This window comes from Biomphalaria glabrata, chromosome 9 (genome assembly GCF_947242115.1).
Source record: "Biomphalaria glabrata chromosome 9, xgBioGlab47.1, whole genome shotgun sequence".
In the NCBI taxonomy this organism is placed as follows: Eukaryota; Metazoa; Mollusca; class Gastropoda; family Planorbidae; genus Biomphalaria; species Biomphalaria glabrata.
The window spans coordinates 47,098,717-47,105,628 of record NC_074719.1 but is presented as its reverse complement, the minus strand read 5'-3'; the positions used below and the strand labels follow the sequence as shown (position 1 = coordinate 47,105,628).

The 6,912-nt window shown below is 32.3% G+C and overlaps 1 long non-coding RNA gene across 2 annotated transcripts; it reads left to right on the top strand.

Annotated features, from left to right (window-relative positions):
* The first annotated feature begins 271 nt into the window (after window positions 1–271).
* LOC129928242 (uncharacterized) lies at window positions 272–4,818 on the top strand. Of its 2 annotated transcripts, XR_008779825.1 has the most exons (4): window positions 272–424; window positions 1,354–1,630; window positions 2,632–2,810; window positions 2,939–4,818. It is a non-coding gene; the product is annotated as an uncharacterized LOC129928242 (long non-coding RNA). The 2 variants fall into 2 exon arrangements; XR_008779824.1 differs by lacking the exon at window positions 272–424 and having other exon boundaries at window positions 1,244–1,630.
* The last annotated feature ends 2,094 nt before the right edge of the window (window positions 4,819–6,912 follow it).

The following is a 6,912-nucleotide window of genomic DNA, read 5'->3' as shown; positions in this document are numbered from 1 at the left end:
TATTATACTATATTATATTATGTTAGTTTTGATTACCGTTATAAATAAATAAATATATATATATGATTATGGTTATTATATATTATACATAATCTGCAGTGTTTTTACAAATGTGTAGTCCTGTTTATTACTCCCAGAAACACTTTTTTTTTTCAGTGTCATTAGCAACATATGAATTTATATATTTGAAATGTTTAATCACACTTCTTTTTACTGAAGTTTAATTTTTTGTTAACAGATATCAAGCTACAAAATTAAATTCCAATTTTTTAGGTTCTCGCCTATATCTGCAATTTATATCTATATATTAAGTTTTGTTACCTTGAACTCTTTCAAGTTTTTGTTACACAACTTTATATTTCAGATTCTTTTTGTTCTTCCTTAGGTTCAAATGTATCAGTTGTTTTTGTTGACAGATATCAAGGTACAGAAATAAGAATCTAATTTAGAGTTTTTTAAAGCTTGATTAGTCATAATATTTGCACTATTATTTCCAATATGTGCCAGAGTGTCTGCTAAATGTAACTAGTATGATTAAAAACATGGTCATTGCAAAGTCTAACATATGGAAAAGTAGGATGCTTGGGGCTTGATTCAGTGAAAGAATGTTGGACAAGCAGAAGTGTTATGGAGTGTGTGTGTTTTTATGGTGACTGTGGTAAGAGGTAAGCGATTGGATGTGAATGATGCAAAAGTGGCATTGTCGTCACTTGGTCTTAGGGGAGACGACTCCAGAATGTAAGACTGAAAGGTTGTGTTATTGTAGTGAGTTAGATTGTAAGAAATTTTATTACTTAAGTCTACTACATTTATTTCATGTGATCACAAGTATTATAAATGTTATATTTAGTTTTGTTCACAAGGAAGTTGTTCAAGTTCTTATTAGCTAAGATATATTATGCCTTCAACAGTTTAGTTGCCTACCAGCATTTTGTTTCTACAAGTCAACAACAGTCAGACTAAATTAAATAAAGCCATGTCTATTTCTACATGATTTTGTTGCTACTAACCTTGTGTTACTAACAACTAACTTGAAAAGGGAGAGGGGAATTATCATCTTATTCATGTACTATTTACATTAGATTTTTACCAAATTATTAAATTTTTACTACCCTTACTATTTTAACTGTGAATAGACCTTGATTTTAATGATTTAACTGTATAGAATTTAGCCCCTGTTATGTAGAGAGAGAGAGTAGTCCTTAAGGGACTGCAGGCAGGACATGGCCTAAATTGTGCAGATATGCATAAAATCAAAGAAATAAAACATTAACAAAATGTGTATTATAATTGTCACTTTTCCTCTACTTAGAATTTTTTTCTCTCCTAGATTTTCATAATTTTTTGTTGAAGTCATTTCAGTTCTCAATTATTTTGTGCACCAAGTTACAAGAAAAAATTTAAGCAAGAGAGGTCACTACACTAAGACTTTGTCTTCTCATAAGAAAGGATGGCTGCCTGGTCATGTGATATGTGCACTGGACTGTGTATGGTCATCTTGATGCTCATATCTTGCCTGATGACATTTATTCTGCTGAACATTTGGTCAAGGAAGTAGATTCTCTTCAGCTCTCAAGAAACATTCAAAACATGTCAAACATTCGACAAGAATATCAAGTGCAATGTACATGTAAGTAATGTTGAAACATCTGATCTCATTTATGCATTCTTGAGGACAATCTGCAGCCACTAAACCAGTTACATCAGATCTGGATAAAGTGGTCGCTTCCTCTTCATTAAGGCTAGAACAGAAAGATTTTATAACTCTTTTACTCCATTTTCTGTCAGTGTGTTTCATGGTCATTAGTCACATCACAAAGAGGTTTAGTTTATTAACCAGTGGTTGTGTATGACTGTGTCTTTGTATGTTTTGTGTGTGAATGTTGTTCCTGTTTGTATCTATATTGTCGTTGCTATAGTGGTAATCCTCCGGGTAATCATAATCAAACTAAATTTTCATTTGTTTGGATCTTATCTGGTGGGAATTTTAAATTTAGTAATTTGCTCTTAGCTTACTTTTTGATTTTTAAGTACATTCTAAAAGAAATACAATAGATAAGGATAGAAAAAGAAAAGCAAACAATAAAGAGATTTGCTGAAACAATATAAAGTGAAATAAAAATATATATAAAAAAAAAAGAATAAACCTGGAGATTTTGAAGGAAAGACTGCTGTTGCCAACTCAACAAAACCAATGAGTTTGTACTGCAAGCAAAAGAACTTAGTTGTGATTTCATTTTGCTAGAAATGCACAAACTTAATAGCATAATTTTCACTCTAAATATTAAAGCTTTCTGTATTCTGTACACCAGATACACTACATAGCTAGTTATTTATTGTTTTCTGGCATAATTGAAAATCTCCAATAAGTTCCTTAGACTTAAATGACTTAATTAACCTTAAAATTTTTAAAACTTTATTTGTTTGTTATTCTTTGCTGCTGTATTAGATGTCTTGGGTGTATTTTTTTTTTCTTAAAAGTTTATTCATAAAATACTAAGTTAAAACATTAAGTGAAACCTGCATCATCATAATAGTTTTGTTTAACATGAAAAGAAAAGCAACAAAAGAATTTTTTTTTTCCTTTTCAAGGCAAAAGTTTTTCTTATTAATTTTTTTATTCTTATTTAGACCAACATGATGAAAAGGTAGACAACATGAAGATGTAGACCAACATGATGAAGATGTAGACCAACATGAAGAGGTAGACCAGCATGATGAAGATGTAGACCAACATGATGAAGATGTAGACCAACATGAAGATGAAATGTAAACCAAAAAATGGGTCAAGAGATGTATGGAATACAATGGTAAGCAATGCTGTGTATATCTCTTTATATTTTCTTTATACTAAACCCCTGAGTAAAGCTTTGCCAAGTTTTGTGTTTCACTGACTATAAAAATGTTTTTATCAAATTTTGTTCTCTTGTATTGACAGTGAACATCTTGAGAAGTAAAACAATTCCTAGAGGCAAAGACACAGACACACCAGATCTATTAGAGATTTTCCTTTTCTACCATCATTTCCTTGTGCTCTAAGGGAATATGTCATTATCTTTTGATTGCTAATTGGCATTGATGTTTTTACATTCCTACTGCGTCTGAAAGAAATTAACATTTCCCTAATGCTACTTCAAAACCAGACCTTCTCAAGACAATTTTAGTGACCAAGCTGCAATATGGGACTCAGTAGGAAACAATGAAGAATGCTCCTAACCTCAGGTTGAGTAACCATGCTCACCTACTAGAGTGGCGACAAATACTTCTACACCCACAGTTATACATCCTGAACCCTGTAACCCAACCTCACAACATGGTTACATTACCGGAAGTGGTCGCAAGGTCAGAAAACCTAACAGATACAATGGATAGAACAATGAACAGGTACAAGTACTCAAGTGATGTACTTTGTGAGAACTATTTAGGTGGAATCACCATAATTGACTTGTATAAATCTTGTTCTATATTTAGGTATATCTTGACAATCAGTCCAGTCATTTGTTCATTTTTTTTTTAAATATTCCTTTTTTTTCCCTCAATCTTCTTGTTGTTTCAGTTACATGTCTTTGTATTTTGAAGGAGGAAGGTGCTTTGGTATATTATCCTTATTATTATTGTACCAGTATTAAGCAAACTTGTATATCTTTAATTATTCATGAATTCTAAAGCAGACCGTCACTTCCACCGGAAAATGTTGTAACAACTATACGTGTCTTCAGTTAACATTCAATACTCTGTACAGTCACAACGCCAAAGCCTTGCTAGATTATGCTTTCGATTCAATTTGTTATCTCCCCTGCTTTAGTGTGCTATCATATAATTTTTTGTGTCACATCCCTGCACAATTTGTTCTATGCTTTTTTACAGTATAAATAGCGACTTGACATTATTTAGCTCTATTATAATATTGTTATATTATTATATTTAAAATAAAACTGTTAACATATTCTATGCTGTTATAATATAAATGTTTTGCTGTTACCATGAATACAGTTTTGAGTTTTTGTCTGATATCTTAGAGGAGAAATTTTCCATAAATAATAATAATAAGGCTTATCTTCAAGTCCGAAGATTAGTGAGAAGTATGCAGTATTCCCCAGCTAGGACCTACATATTTTACTATAAATAAAGAGTATAATAATATTTACTACTTGGTATTGTCAGTCTTCACTAAAGCAATGAGTTTATCCCCTTAGTGTGTTTAAAATTTTCAAATACTAATTCACTTTGTATTATCTATTGGTGATCATGGGGTATCCACTTTGTCATCTCCATAGTCTCTGGTGTTAACACTCACTGTCCTGTTGGAGGTTACGGCTAGGATGTAATCTCTCTTTCTGATGGAACACATGTAAAACCAACAAAACAAACATTAGACCTAGACTTTATTAACAGGTAAATTTTTATAATTGTGAACTGGCGCTCCCAAAGCTACTTTTATGTATTTTAAATTTTACTTCTGCAGGCTAGTGCTAAGCTGTATACTTGTATTTCTGCCTATTATATGGGTTAGGGTGGAGTACTTAAAATAGAGCCTATGCTGTTTCCTGTACTGTTGACCAGTGGTCTCTGTGTCAGTTTTAATTATTCTGTACCTGGGACTGCCTGTAAGTTTCAGAATTTTTCTTTTATTTTTTAAAATTTTACTATGTGTAAATCTGTTTTATATTTGAACAACTGTCAAAATAACTAGCAGTTTTTTTTTTTCTAAAGTTTGTTTTAAAAATATGGCCAAGCCCTGCCCAGTGCTGTCATGATGGCCACTTCTAATGTTTATGTACTAGATTGTAACTGAAATTAAAGTCTCATTTGAATTTCTTCTTTATGTTTCTAGATTTTTTTTAGTTCGCTAGTTTAGTTTAGTTGTCTGGTTGCTTAGATGACTCAAACCCCTTGGTCACAGAGGTGCACAGATACAACCCACCCAGTAGTGTTACAATCTGGCAACTGTAACTTCTTGTTATCCCAGGCTAGACATGACCTTAGGCCCCGCCAGGCTAACATATTCTCTCATTCCAGACAGCATTGTCCCTAACAATAAATAATTACCTTGCTTTAGTTGTAGAATGAAAGATGAGCAAACAGTTAAAAGTTTCTATAGAATTCACTTGGAGGTGTGGTGGCTAAGCGGTAAAGTGCTTGGCTGCCAAACATAGGTCTAGGGTTTTTTATAATAGTCCTAATATAAAGAAAAACAATTAGGCACCTTTCAGTCCACCCAGCTCAAATGGGTTCCTGACATTTAATGGAGAAAAGTAAAGGCGGTTGGTCATTGTGGTGGCCACCTGATACCCTCATTGACCATAAGACACAGAAACAGATGATTTTTTGTATCATCTGTCTTACAGATCGCAAAGTCTGAAAAGGGAAATTTATTTTAACTTGAATATTTTCACATTTTGCCCTACATCTAAAAGCTTCTCCCATTTTTTGTCTATCATTCACTTTGTCTTTGGAATGGTTTATTTTTTATAATGATAGAATATTGAAGTCAATTAGATTAGTTGACTATGACTTTGTAGAAGGTAATCACTGACTAGATGTTAGTAGCATTTCCTGTCATATCTTTTTTGGTAATTTCATTGCTGATTAATTTCTTCTTGTTCATTGAAGTAATTACTGTACATTTCAAGCTGTATTGAGACCAGCACAATGACCTATTTTCCCTTTACCATTAACTTTCAAATACATTAATAGTTATCTCTTAATATGAATTCAGTAATTTAGCACAGACCAGTTACAATTTAAAAAAATAAATGAATGCCACTTTGATTGCAAGGTATACATATACATCAAAATGAGTCAATCAAATCAATGTATACGATATCACAATAAAACTGAAAGTGCTGCACAAATAAATATTTAGTTAAAAACTAAGATACATTGGTAGTCCTGATATTACTTTTAGTAGTAGAAATAACTTAATTCATTTAGATCAGGGGTGGGCAAATTACAGACCACGGGCCACATGCGGCCTGCCAAAGTGTTTTTGGTGGCCCGCGGAAACCTACAGAATTCAGGTGAGCCCACAGATTAAACATATAAAAATGCAAATATATTAAAAATAAATAATTTTAAATATCTTCTTATCAATTGTGATATTTAATTGGCCTAAATTGTGCCGATGTGCCTAAAATCAAATCAATCAATTATGATGAAGCTAAATAAACATTGTCTCTTCATGTTATTCTAAAGTTTTAAGCAAATGAAGATTATGCTTATTGGTAATATTTCGAAACAAGACACACACTCAGACCAGTATTTAATAAATTCTATGAAGAACTGTGTTGAAAGTGTTGAGTTGGCTTGGAACAAGATGTCAAGTGTAACAACTGATGGAGCCCATGCTTTGACTGAGAAAAACATTTTTTTTTTTTAATAATGAACAATATCACAACCTTAAATTCTACACTGAGAGGTTGCAGTGAATATCAGACATATTATTGACCTAATCATCTCAGTGATCAAACTTATCAGAGCCACAGACAGTTTCAAGAAGTACCACATGAGCAAGGTATTGAAAAGAATATGGGGTCTCAAGGAAATTTTTTTTTTCCCCTTAATGACACTGACAGTGGCTTTCTTACTAATGTTTCTAATGAAGAGTTGCAATGGGCTACTTGCACATCATGAAATTTATGAGCATCTTTTCAAGCTTTTCCATTTCTCCAGTCAAGCAAGTGAAAACAGGTTTTATCATTTTCCTTTGCTGAAAGGTGAAACTATTTCTAGTAAAAAGAAAAAAACAAGACTTATGGAATTTGAAAACAAATGTTAAGACGTCAAGAACTTAAACCATTTTTGAATATCCTCACTTCACCATTTAGTACAGAAGCTGATTCAGCTCCCGAGGAAATACTTCCTAGCAAATTATGACCCAAAAGAAAATCAGTTTGAAGGGTGCATAAGCTG